The following is a 14,676-nucleotide window of genomic DNA, read 5'->3' on the forward strand; positions in this document are numbered from 1 at the left end:
GAGCTTCGGAGCGCCAGGAGGCCATGGTTGAAGTGGTGCCGACAGAAGGAAGGGACCGGAGGAGAATAAGTGTGGGTCTTTGGCTATGGCTGGGAGCTGGGGCTCAAGTTAATATAGCGGGCGAATGGCAATGAGCCGCGGCAGACGGATGGACAACTGGCGCCGGAGTAGGTTCGTCGGGCGTGAATGCGGACGCTGCTTCAGTGACTTAACTGCAGATGCGTTTGGGTTACTGACATGTGGGCCCAACGGGCATCTGGCCCGCATGTCAGTGACACACCAATTGCACCTGCAGTTAAGTCCGGTGAATGCGGCATTGACATTCTGGAGAGACGGTGACCGTTTCAGGCGGGAAGCGCGCGCTAGCGATGGAAGGGGTTTCGGTGTGCAGTGGCACTAAGATCGGTCGCTCACGATAGTACATACTCCGTACCATACTACCATAGTACCCTCTCTAGCTTAGGCTGTTTTATAGATTGTCGTTGTGATGGACGATATACATGAGCAAGGCGGTCCGAGTATGACCGTTGGTGTTGAGCCAGGTGAATACATGCTCGGCGTTCGCGTAGGCCTCCATCAAACGTCTAAACAGTAATGTCAGGCACCGCCGGGGCGCGCAGGTGATGGGCTCGCCGTTTGCGTTGCGCCATGAGCAGGACTTTGATTTAGAGGGCGACGTGCATGCATTAGCATGCTTTGACAGCGTGAGCGTGAGTGTCTGACGCGAAGTATTTCATTTTCATTTGGCTGACGAGGGTGCGTTGCAGCGACGAGTCCGTGGTTTGATTCCCCACATACGCATAATTTTGGTTTTTACAGTATTTCTTTCTCCATTGACAGGTAGGCCCGCGTAGATAGATAAAGAACACGAGCTGATGAGGCGCATGCGGACTGTTTGACTGGTCAACCAGACAAATACGGAGCTATACGCTGAGCCAGTGACCGTATAATCACCATATCTCGTATACAATGATCAAAGTGAGCTATCAAGACAAGTTCGATGACCGCCAATGCATTTTACTCGGTAATAAATGACCAGGATTGAAGGGGAATCCAAATTTGCTTCGTCTTCTGTCCTTGAGCTCTTGACAAACCAATGCACTATACGGTTGTCCGGCCACTCCACCCCAGAGCTCTCACCAAGCGTCGTTCATGCCACCGCGCCGCACACTAACCGGTAAGGCAGCGATGGCATCCCGCCGCGCCGAGTTCCTCGCCGCCCACGACCGCACACAAAATGGTAGGGAAGCGATGGCATCCCGCCGTGCCGAGTTCATCGCCGCTCGCGACCTCACAACTATGTGGGAGGAATTTGAAGATGCCAAGGCCGAATGGGCGGTAGAGCAAGAGGCGGCCAAAGCCGCACAGAGGGAGCGGAAAAGTCAGAAAGCACTCAAGAAAAGAGAGGCCCGCCGCCGCAAGAAAGAAAAGGACGCACGCGCTGCTGCGGAGAGGTCGGCGGAGATCCAAGCACGGTGGGGTGTCGCCGACAAAGCCGGGAAGGAGAACGACGGCGTCTGGCCAGCATGTGAGAAGTAGTAGTACTAGTAGTTAGTGTGTGTGTCTGTGTCTGAGTACGAGCATGTACCAATACTACTAGTTACTACTGTAGTTTTTAGAGCAAATTACCAGTACATTAGCCTAGACTAAATGGAAAAATTCCTATCCTAAGCATCAAATGGCATCTCTTTCTCTATAGGAATTGAGATGCATGTCATCTCACTTCCTATGATTTTCATATTCCTATCCTATGAACGAAAGGAGGCCTCTGTTGGAGTAACTACTGTAGCTAGCAGTACTGCTGGTACAGTAGTTTTCTTCAAGAAGCGGAATTCAACGAAGTCATGATGGTTCCTTCGTCCGAGCAACTTCAAAGTGGGAAGTGGGCCTGTGATTTGACGGCTCATTAGTCATTGTTACTGCGGCGCGACGACCTGGGTGACTCTCCCTTGGAGTTCTGCGTGCATGGCAAGTGGACCAGGATGGTCGACGTCCCACATGTTGGCGAACGGAAGTATTCTTTCCGATATCGAGGAGCAAGGAAACCGCGTGGTATAGTATCACTGCTGATTGGTTCGCAAAAAAATAGTATCACTGCCGATTTATAATTATTTTTTATTTCTGATGAATGCTAGCGTTTCAACTCTTACGACGAAGGGTGCCAAACACGGCACGTGCTGGATGTCCCACACGTCAGCGAAAGGAGTGGGACATGAACAGCGTGGTAGAGCCCAGCGTAAAAAAACAGCGTGGTAGAGCGTCTCCACTTCTTCCACTTCTGGGTCGGAGACCACACGTAGTAGTACTTAGTGGTATGAACGATACAAAGTGCGACCTGGAGAGAAAGACACGTCTAGTTGGAAGGTCTCGGGGCATACACGTAAACAAATATAAAAGTTAATATGTGCCTCCAACTAATATAGTAGTAGTAGAGTACTTAGGCACGTACTCCATAACATCACCGTGCATTGCACGTACAACATTTAGTGGTAGTACGTAGTAAGAGACAAATGCCGCCCAAGAGTTCCCTTCTCGACCTACTTTTGGGTGTTTGGTAGAGTGTATGGAGGGTGCATGAGTCCACACTAGTTTAGCACAAATACACTAGAAGCATGCATGAAGAGAGCATGCATGAAGAGGGGTGTTGAGTTGAGCATGCATGAAGAGGGAACAACTATGCTGAGACGAGAACGCAACCAAACACACCCTATATGCCACGCATGTTCATACCATTTGTGCCTTTCTACTTCACTTACTGCGCTACATTACTCAGGTTCGTACGTCCACTCCTGGGTACATGTCCGTCTCGTAGTTCCAGTCCCACGTGTTCTTCATATAGATGGAACGATCCTTGCATAACACGTGCACCTTGATGCTAGATGTCTCGCGTGTTGGCAAAAGGATGAACAAAGCTCACGTAAAAAAATAGAGTGGAAGAACATAGATTCCGGACGACCGAGAAGGAGCAAGGAACCTCGTGGTGGAGCGTCTGCACTCATAATATTTAATATTATTCAGCGATATAAAATTAACCAATCATCTCCACAGTGGACTGGAAGAGTACGAAACACGGCAGCCCAGTGTAGTTACATCATACTAGTACATGGCTAACCCACGCTATCACCATATTTCTTGGCTTCCGTGCGACACCTATCTCTAGTAATCCAGCAGCCTGTATCGCTTCTCCCTCCTCGTCTCTATCAAAGTGCGGCGGGCTGGCGTTTCTGCCGTCTATTGAGGTCGGTTAACTATCACATGTTAGCGACATGCCAAGAGCATTCTAAAAAAATTCCTTTCACGTTCCGTTTTCAAAAAGAAAAAAATCCTTTCACGTACGAATTTGCCTGTATGCTTTGAGCAACTTGCATGTCCTATACTGCTCCTGTTTGATACTCTAACTTAGCTAGAGGTTAGACTAACTCATGACTAACCCTGAACTAACTGTAGCCAAAGAGGTGTTTGGGTGACAGGGTTAGATTGACAATAAATGCACTTCATGGAGAGAGAAAAGTGATTTTTCAGTGGTCCCAATGAGAACTATCTCCAGTTAGCACCTCTTGGGTGGGATAGTTTTTTTTGGTGGGTTCGGTGCAACTTGCTCCAATTTAAACCCTCATGCTTGGATACTTTAGGGCTATTTGAGCCCCAACTAGCTCAAACTAACTCTAACCCATGGATCCAAACAGGGCCTATGGCCAGTCTCGACGCGGAGCAGTCGCGTGCACCGGGAAGCGGCGCTCTCTCGGCCGTCGCGCCACTTCAAAGCCGGCGCCAGTGAGAGGTCGCCTCCGCTCTGGCCGGGCATTAATGCGGCACTGACGCTCCAGGGCGACGCTGACCGTTTCACGCGGGAAGCGCGCGCTGGCAAGGGAGTATAGGTTTTGAACCGTTTCAGGTGTAGTACTGGTAGTTTGCAAAACTACTCAATTATTGCACTCAGTTTCCTAAGAAATTGTGGTAAAAAACGTTACTCCACAGCCCGCTTCCCTTCTCCTTCCTCTTCCACCGCCCGCGCACGTCCGCGGGAAGCGACCGGTCAACCCTTATATAGGAGTGCTAGCACAAAAAGATGCATGCATGACCACTAAAATTTCCATATTAAAGCGCCGCTCCGGCGGGAGTATGGCGTATGTTGTTACCTTCGGCCGGCCCATGGCTACCGGGCGACGGCGACCAGAGAAGAGGCGGCGGGAGGGGAATGAATGCAGCTACTGTTTGGGTTCGCCTTCCGGCTTAAATAAATGCGCAGCATCACGTGTACCCGCGGGTGCACAAATTGTAACATACGTGTCTGCTTAAGTGGGCGTCACGTAACTGGTGTGTGTGTGAGAGAGATTCTGAGAGACAGAGTGCGTGTGTGCGACTCTACTCTTCGGACATGTACTCAACCTTTTGCATCGGGATATAAGTATAATGGTATTTACTTTAGCTAGTGATTTACGTGGCCATGTTAACGTGGTTGTGTCAAAAAAATGTCACTTCCTGCTCGTGATTTGCGTTATATAATTACAAGCAAGATTCTCGTGCATTGCACGGAACATCAATATGCATTTTTTTACAGAACACCTGTTGTGATTGACCCATGCAGGAGTAATCCCATGTGTAAAAACTAATGATATCTCGAGAATTTTATCGGAAAACTGGTATCTCGAGAATGTCATCGAAAAAATGAAAGATGAGAGATAAGGCGAGGAGGAGTGGAGCGTGGTGGTGACTGGTGGTCGGAATGGGCGGAGGCATGGGGATGGACGGCGCCGGCAGGCGGCAGCGGCCACCATGCATGCTAGATTGTTCCAGAGACTTATTCCTTTTTTAATTGCTGAGCAATGAGGTTGCGGGAGATAATGATGTGGAGAGAGGTGCGGGTATCTTTTGTAAAATTATCATAGTTTGCTTTCTATCCTCAGATATAGATCATACGGTCTGTATTACAAGATGGCAGGCACACCATCACCGCCAACTCGTTTTTTATAAGGGTACAGATGATAAGTTTGCTGACTACTAAAGTAAAGTGGAATTTGTCCATGTTATGCAAGTAAATAAAGGTGATTGTTTATCATACGGGTAAGGTTGGATGAAGGGTGGTAGGAACAAATGCTCCGCCTAGAGCATGTGTGTGTGAGATGGAGTCTTAGTGTGTGTGTGGGGTGTGTGTGTGTGTGTGAGAGAGAGAGAGGAGAGAGAGATGGAGTCTTAGTTTGTGTGTGTGTGAGAGAAGAGAGAGAGATGGAGTCTTAGTGTGTGTGTGGGGGGGGTGTGCGTGCGTGCGTGCGTGTGTGTGTGTGTTTGTGTGTGTGTGTGAGAGAGAGAGAGAGAGATGGAGTCATAGTGTGTGTGTGGGGGGGCGTGCGCGCGCGCGCGTGTGTGTGTGTGTCGCGGGGTCCTCTGTGGCGGATGTAATTTAAGTGTGCATGGCTTCATCATAGAGAGGTGATGTGTATGGCAGAGGCCACCAACGATGGGGTGCGAGAGAGAAAATGCCCCTAGAGAGGGAAGAGAAGGTGTGTGCGCGTGAGAGGAGTCGACATCGAGAGAACGTGTTTGTTCGAGAGACATCGAGGAAGACTACTATATATCGATGGTGCATGTAGGCGGGAATTAAACAAAGGGATGGTCTTATTGGTTTCGGGGATATAGGGGAAGAGTGAGAGGCGGGGGGGGGTAGCTAGAAGGAGATTGTTAAGTGTGAGTGTGTGTTTTACCCATCCAGGCGGAAGTTATGTGCACAAAAGAGGAGAACAATTCGATGTGGCGTTAGGATTGAGGGTAATTAACTACGTATGGAGACATAGAGACCTTGAACGTGCATGTGTGAGAGGTATACATGTATACGTGGGATGTGTGTGTGTGCGCGCGCGCATGATCGAGATAAAAGAAAGAAGACATAAGTCATAAGATCAACGACATGGGAGAGACGGATCGGTATGACAATATGCATGCATGTGAGAATGCAGGGAAGAAGGCCCGACAATTGAGCATGTGTTTTTGTCTTTAAGAGATAGTGGCGTGGGCTGGAGCATGCATCTATGGCGAGCAGAGGGAGTGAGGCGCAACGATTGTGCAAAAGAGACCAACCTATAAATGCATATGTATGGAGAGACATATATAGTGTGGGTGATAGGAAGCAAGACTCCGTGCGAGAAAGAAATGTTGACGGAGAAACTACAGATAGATACAGAGATGGAGATGCTAGCTAGAGGGACATCCGCTAGTTTGGGTGTTGGAGATGACCGTCGGGTGGTTCAAAGGGTGAAGTTATATATGTGTGTGAGAGGGCACTTGACTGCATGTAGAGAGAAACATATGTAGTGTGCGTGATAGGAATCAAGAGTGAGGGCGAGAAAGAAGGTTGATGGAGAAACAGATAAATAGAAAGATAAAGATGCTAGCTAGTGTGCGTTAGAGATAGGAGTCGAGTGGATCAGAAGGCTGGGTTATGTGTGTGGGTGTGAGAGAGATAGAGAGAGGGTGCATGTGAGTCACATACAAACAGATATCAGAGAGAAATGAGATCCAGAGAGACGGAGTTTTGTGTCTGCGAGAGAGAAAGATATTTCACAACGAGAGTGATAGCTAGAGAGACATACGAGGGAACGCAAGATATCTCTAGGGAGAGAGGGTGTGTGTGAGCGACATACAAGAGAACAATGGAGAAATATGAGACCCTGGGAGACAGAGTTTGTGTTTGTGTGTGAGAAAGAGATATTGAAGAGGAAGAGTCGTAGGTTCTCATATCTAAGGAGCGAAAGACATCTCTGTATGAGGGGTGTGCGAGTGGCACACATGGGAATAGTAGAGAGAAATGAGACCCCGGGAGACAAAGTTTTGTGTTTGTGTGAGAGAAAGAGATTCCACATGGAGAATCATAGTTAGAGACACATAGCAGGGAGCGAGATATACTTAGAGAGAGATAGAGTGATGAAGGTCGAGGGAGAGAGTACCGTCAGTGTGTTACGAAGATAAAAGATCATTGTCGACATACAGGTAGCACGAGAGATACCTGAGAGACGATGAACGCGTATAGGTCCAGAGAGATAGTCCTATATAAGCATGAGTGATAGCTATATGAGACGAATATCTGGATTAAAGGGGATTCAAATATTTAAACTGGAGATCACGACATCGATAATATCATAACGCAAATTGGTGTATCAAACATGCATATTCATTTGAATTTGGGCACACGTGTAATGTTATATAGTTTATCAATATTGGTGATCCATAGATTCTTCAATTACAAACAATGCATGGTTTATATGCAATTAATGTCTAAACGGGATTACACTATATGTTGCGTGTGTGAAACACATTATACATGTTTGAGAAGTAAAAAAACCCGCATGAAACACACATTAATTGGAGACAGTTAGCGAGGAATGCATACATTGGATTTCAACATAAAGTGGTTTCAAATATTTGAAAATCCAAATTGATGGATACAACCTTATGAATCTGAGATCATGCCATTTGTAAACCATATTTATGTATAAATGGTGTTGTGCTTTTGAAAGTATATATAAAAAATGATGTATATAGAATGTAATTCCAATTGAAAATGGATCCCGCCCGAAAAAAATAGAATACAAACGGGATTCGAATTGAGTTGGCACGGTAAACGTGCACTCTGCAAAATTTGAACGAAGCGGGGAAAGTCGCAGTAACCGCCCGAAACCAAAATCTGCGAGATGGAAATCACTACTGCCTATCCCTGCCACGCAAAGCCTATCTGCTGGATTTCTATAGGTTTCGATAGGGGTAGGTTTGTAATTTCACCCAAACGTGACGTAACCGCCTCTCACCCGGATTCATACACGGTGGGCGCCAAAACACAGTGTGTCCTCGGCCGAAATCGACTCCCTCCCCGATTCATATTCATACACGGTGGGCGCCAAAAACAAACTCTCGTCGGCAAATATTCGGTGTATGCGAGATTACCGTCCTATCCCCAACCGACTAATGTTGCTGTGATGTAGTAGAAATTTGAAACGGGGGCTAAGTTTGTAAATTTCCTCGCATTTGAGACAAGCGCGCCCTGAATACATGGTTCCCCCTTCCTCTCTACCTCCCTTTTCCCCATTCGTACTCCGTGGGCGCCAAAACACCCTCTCCACCCCACCCTCCTCCGTCCGCCGCCGTCCGCCACCCCATCCACCGCCGTCCTCCTCCACCATGCCGGAGCTGATACCCCGACGCCGCCGTCCATTACAAGAGATCGACCTCTCTCATCCACGGCTTCGGACCGGGATCCTTGCATCCCGTCCTCTCGCTTCATCCCCGCCGTCGTCCACCTTGCCGGCGCCGCTCCTACGACCGTCTCGTCCACCGCGCCCGCCGCCACCGTCTACCCTCCTAGATCTGCTTCCACGCCGCCGACAGCCATCGCTACCGCAGCACCGTCAAATTCTCAGCAGATGCGTACACGGCGCCGCACCAGAGGCGGTACTCTTTCGTATCTGCTCAACTTATTTATCGCAGCAAGAAAATAGATCGCCACTGCTTTACTCTGATTTCTTGTCTTGGTTGCGAAGTTGCCTTTGTCCGGTTTGCACCTTCAGATCCGCCATGGCACGCTCAACACTATACTCCCAATGCTTATGGTTTTCCCCTTTTATATTCCACACTAGTTAAATCACAGTAGACTAAATTTCAAAATTGGGTCAGTCGATTTTTCAGAGCTCGCCGGAGTTCGCCGGTGCGAACGAAGGGGCTCGGGTGGTTGTGGGGCCTCGCCGAACGAAGAAAACTCGACGCGGGTGGGGGTTGGGGCGGGGTGGGGGTGGGGGTGGCGGAGGAACACAGGCGGCGGGGGCCGGTGGTCCGGCCGGCAGCCCGTGCGGTGTTCTGTATGGGAAGAATCAGAGACGAGGAAGAAGATGGGTTAGGAGACGTAGGATCTTCATCCAACCGCCTGAAATGGTCGAGAGACAGCTGGGAGTTGCATTCTTAATGCGCTCTGGTTCATCATGTGTGGGCACTGCGCAACCAACATTTTATTATCCAAAATCTGCTTGCTCTTCTTTACCATGTTCCTCTTCCGTTCTTCTTTAATATGTACTCTCTCCGTTCCTAAATACAAGTCTTTGTATAGATTCCACCATGGACTACATATGGAGCAAAATGAGTGAATCTACACTCTAAAATGTACTCCCTCCGTTCGGAATTACTTGTCGCATAAATGGATGTATCTAGACGTATTTTAGTTTAGATACATCCATGGTAATTCCAAGGAGGGAGTATCTGATACATCTGTATGTGATCCATAGTGGAAATCTCTACCAAGACTTATATTTTGGAACGGAGGGAGTATGATAGTGGTACAGTATGTTCCTTGTACTGAAGATGAGCAGGGACTTTTGCAGTGTAGAGGTCTATACGGTCGGTTGTGATGGACACTTTGAGCCTCTTTGATTCGTAGGATCTTGTAAACATAGGAATAGGATTTGTAGTCACCTGCCCACTTGAATCCTATAAGAATAGCAAGGAAATGCGGGGAGCTGTGTCGCCTTTGAGAGTAACACTGATATTAACAGTACCGCACCTTCACTTGAAGAGAGCTGGTATCCGAAGCCTTTCTAGCCGTACCGGCAATACTAGCACATATATTCCAGCAAGTTCCACTTTGCTGATTTTACTCTGATGCTTACGGTTTTCCCCGTTATATCTACACTATGATCTGTGTAGCTGCTTTGTGTCGCACTAGCAGCAGTCCACTCTTGAAGCTAAACACTGCAATGACTTACAAAATTGGCACCAAGGCATTGAGTGCCATTCTGGATGCAATGAAACTCATACGCTCCCCACCTGTTGATTCTTGTTCAGAATATGATCCTAATGACTCTTGTTCAAAATTGCCACATATAGAGAGACAGCATGGAATTGCATTTCTTTGGGCGATGTGATTCATCATGAGTGGGCAACCAACATTGTATGCAATGAAGCGGAACCTCAAGAATATGCTTCCTCTTCTGTTCTTTAACATGTTCCTCTTTGTTTATTCTGTATTTAGTACGTACAGTATGTTCCTTGTCAGGAAGGGGCGCAGGGACATCTGCAGTCAACAGCTGATAGAGCTGGCCTGTACGTGATCGATAGGCTTTCAATTACTAGCGGCAATACAACACCGTATTTTCAAGCCAGTTCCACTTTCCCGATTTATATATCGTGGTTATGGTGTACCCCTGTTATGTACACTATGATCTGCCTAGTTGTTGTGTGCTCTTGTTATCATGGTTTGGCAATAAACTCTCTATATAGTATATTATGAACCTATCATCTGCCAGCTATCCTTACTTCTGGAGCCTATTTTTTGTGTACTTGTGCCAGATTATATAAATGCACGCACCATATTACAGCACACATGAGCTCTCTCATCAGAATCCAGTGATAGCACACAAGTGTTTACAGGGGCGCCCCTATATTAGAATATCATCTGCATTACAAAGATAATCTCACAACTATTTATGTTTTCATGGTTCTCAGATATTATACGCAATTACAGTGAATATCAGAATCTGCGCATCAGAAGAATATTGTGGAACACTGCAATAAATTACAAAATTAGCACCAAGGCATTGAGTGCCATTCTGGAAGCAATGAAACTCATACGCTCCCCACCTGTTGATTCTTGTTCAGAATATCATCCTAATGACTATTCTAACCTCGAGGAGTCAAAGGCAGATGGCCTGTCCTGTTCACCCATCAAGGTGCCTGTTCTAATTTGGCAAGGTTTTATTGATTGCGCGTATCTTGCATATGTTGTCTTGCATTTCTTCTACTTTGTTGCACCGCCATCTGCTTAGTTTACTCATCATATAACTCGAGATGCCATGCCCATCCATTATCAATACATATTCCATCTGTCATCATACCATGTTTTTCCACTCAAATGATGTTCTTGTGCATCAGACATCAAAAAGGAAGAGGGTGATTGCCGAACCTGAAGGAGCACCAGCAAAGTCCTTGAAAAACGTGGTGGTGCCGGAGAAATCAGACAGCGCCCCACTTATATTGGTTGTACAACCAGTGACACTAAACGTAGGACCGACTCCAGCAGACTGTACCCATACTTCACTGGCCACACCACTAGCCCCACCACATAGGACCTGCACTCCAGCAAAAGGTATACCGATTTCATTTGCCATAGCACCAGCTATACCACAGAAAAATCCCACTCGAGCAAAAAGTACAGCAAGTCCACCGGCCGAAGACCTATCCCAACTGCAGAGACGGCCAATTCCTGCAGATTGGAACCCCATTCCATTTATTCCCAGTTTAAAAGACAATGCTTTCAATGTTGTTAGGGACTACGTGCATATATTCCCATCATGGGAAGATTATAGTGAAGACAAACACCATTTTCACATCTTCCTGTCCAACTTACGTGTAAGTGCTATTATTCATGGTTATTATTTTCCTGTTTTCTGCTGATCGAACACATCAATGATTTACATTACATTGTTGTAACTAGGCGAGGGTCAATCTGGATAGTCATGACGAGCAAATCTTGCTTGTGCTTTTCAAGGAAGCATTGCAGCAGTATCGGTGTTACCTAAGGAAATCACACTTTGATGGCAAGTCTATAAACGAATTTTCGGTGAAGTCTCCTGTGCTAAATTTAGAAGAGATTGAATGGAAAAACCTTGTTATGCACTGGTCTCGTTCCCAGGATGAGGTACTGTCTATGAAATCAAATGACAATTTGAACTTCTACTTTTCCGCATGTGCCTTACGGATCTTTTTTGCAGGAAATCTGCTCGAAGAAGAATTCCGGTTTGAAAAGAACGACAGGATATCGCAAATATGCTGCCCGCTGCTTTGCTCTTGTTAGTACCTGTTGTCCTGTATCACTATACTTGCATACATACCTTGTTCATTATGTGACAGCAATATGCATGATATCTTGCTTATCAATTGTTCGCTCCAAATTATCTGATCTGTATGAATGGTTACATTAGTGTAAAATATATCCAATGCCAATGGTTTTTTTAGCTCTGCATTGTTCTTGTAAGTAGATGCTGTCCTTTATCAGTGTACTTATATTGACAGGTAGTTGTTCATGTACCATCACTCTGCAGCTTATTTTCCTTTGCCCTCCATTTTCTACACATCAGATCTATATTTACTCTTATCATAAGGTTGGTACTGAAGAAGTTTAGCTGTGCATTGCTCTTGGCTGTGCCTTTTGCCTGTATCGCTGCACATACATTTATAGCTACTTGGTTATGTAGCATCACTTTTCATCTTATCTTAAATATTCTCCATTTTTTCGTATATTATCACATCTATATTTACTCTTAACAAAATGTAGAATAAAGGCAATGCTTATGAAGAAGATTCTGTGGTAAACTTCTTGAATTGCCCCCCCCCCCCATCAGCATGGACAAGGGCTTTATAGAGCCTGTCTTCACCAGTAATGTAAGTTTGTCCTTCTCAAGCCTTCAAACTTTGTTGTGTATAATTGGTTAGGCATGTCTGCAACAGCTGTTTATTTTTGGTGTTTGCATCAAATTGCATGTTTAAAGTTTATTATGTAGTTCATAAACAAAAGTTTGTCCTTCTCAATTTAAGTTTTTAGTTGTACAACCAAGTTCCTTCTTCATACCATGTAAATTAAACTATACAGAGCAAGTGATCTTCTTTTGCACTGCATGTATGCTTCTGTTCTTCATCCGTAATCCAGTGGTGTGGTGAACCTACCCACTACAACACAATGTCATATTCTGCAATGTCTTAACTATGAACAATGTCATATCATTCTACTATTATTTAAACCGTCTCTTTATTTGCCAATCTGAAATGGGATAAATTGACAGCACACTAACCATTGATACTTATGAGTTCTTGATCTGTAATCCAGTGGTGTCGTGAAGCTGCCAACTCCTTCACAATGTCATTTCCTGCCATGTCTTGACCTGAACAATACCATATTGTGTTAATGCAATTTTGAACTGTGTCACTTTATTCGTCAGTAAGAAATGTGATGAATTGTCAGCACTGATACTTTTATGTGCAAAACCTGTCATCTGTCTGCTTGTTTATCTTTCAGCGTGAGGAAGATATAAGTGTTGAACAAGCGCAGTCTCATCATCTTGCTCAGGTGCTTGCGCTGCAGCTCGCCAGCAGGGCTAACCTTTCTTGAACTCTATTGAAGTGCTGTCGGTTTTGTATATTATTTTGTTGGCGTGTTTATTTGCACTGGTGGCGATCTTTGATGCCCAGTGTATGTAATCTGCTGTCTGCTTGTGCTTTATTATCATAGTGGCAAACTTTGATGCCCAGTGGATGTAATATGCCGTAATTTCTTTATTGTATAGTCTAGGTTTTTTCTTATTCACGATGCTGCAGTTATTTTACTTTATATATATATATCCTGTCTTCGCAGTAAACCGGCCAAACCGTAAAATTACGGTACATAATCGGGCCGTCATGCAATCACGATGTATGATCCGCATCATGGGCCTCGCCAAACTGCCCACTAGTAGATTCGGGCCTTTAATAGGCCGAGTAACCCCCGGCCCTCTTTTCGCAAGAAAAACTCAATGGGCTTTTAGGAGGCTGAGAAGTAGGTTGGGCCTGAAACGGGCCGAACAGCTCACGGGCCGGCAGCAGCCCGAAATGGACCCCGGCCCATGATTGTGTGAATCAAATCACGGGCTTTTAACAGGCCAAAATTGTCTCGGTCCTTGTTTGGCCCAATCAGATATCGGCTGCGAGCAGGCCGGATGCAAACCGGGCCGTAGTTAGGCCCAACTATATGACGGGCTTTTAACAGGCCAAAATTAATATAGGGCCGAAATGTTAAACGGGCCCTTAACAGGCCGAAACTAATATCAGGCCGAATTACTAAATGGGCCTTTAGCAAGTGGGCCCAAAAGCATAGCGTCCAGTTAACGGGCCCAATCTGATATGGGCCATAATTGAGGCCAAAGCCTTTGAAAAGGCCGGACCTGATCTGGGCCGTGATTTGGCCCAGAACATGGGAGGCTTTTAACGGGCCGGATCTCATATGGGCCATTATTAGGCCCGGAACGTGGCAGGCCATTAATGGACCGGATCAAATATGGGCCAGCATTTGGCCCAAAACATGGCAGCCAGTTAATGGGTCGGCCTACTAGGGTCCTTAAAATCTTGTGGGCCTACAGCTAGGCCGGCCCATTAGTGTCGGCGAAATCTCGTGGGCCTTTAGCTAGGCCGGCCCATTATGATCCGCAAGAATTTTGTGGGCCTTTACCTGGGCCGTCCCATTATGGCACACAAAAATCTTGTGGGCCTTTACCTGGGCCGGCCCATTATGGCCCGCGAAATCTTGGGGGCCTTTAACTGGGCCAGCCCATTATGGTCTGCAAAATCCCGTGGGCCTTTAGGTGGGCCGGCCCATTATGGTCCGCAAAATCTTGTGGGCCTTTAGTTGGGTCGGCCCATTTAAACTTGATGGGCCGTGCCACGTGTCGACGTATCATAGGCGCCTTCTGTCCAATGAGTGGATGACATTTGTCCCCACGATGAGCCGACATGTGTTTCCTCCAGCCAATGATGATTTTACACGTGGAAAATCCCCATTGGTCGCGGCTGTTAACGGGTTATCGGATCCAAAACCCGACCCGATAGCTTAACGGTGTTCCGTTACGGTGGATGCCACCTGTCGGTCACCCTTGACGAAAGCACTTCTGTGACGCG

The sequence above is a fragment of the Triticum aestivum genome, chromosome 5D, assembly GCF_018294505.1.
Source record: "Triticum aestivum cultivar Chinese Spring chromosome 5D, IWGSC CS RefSeq v2.1, whole genome shotgun sequence".
Lineage (NCBI taxonomy): Eukaryota > Viridiplantae > Streptophyta > Magnoliopsida > Poales > Poaceae > Triticum > Triticum aestivum.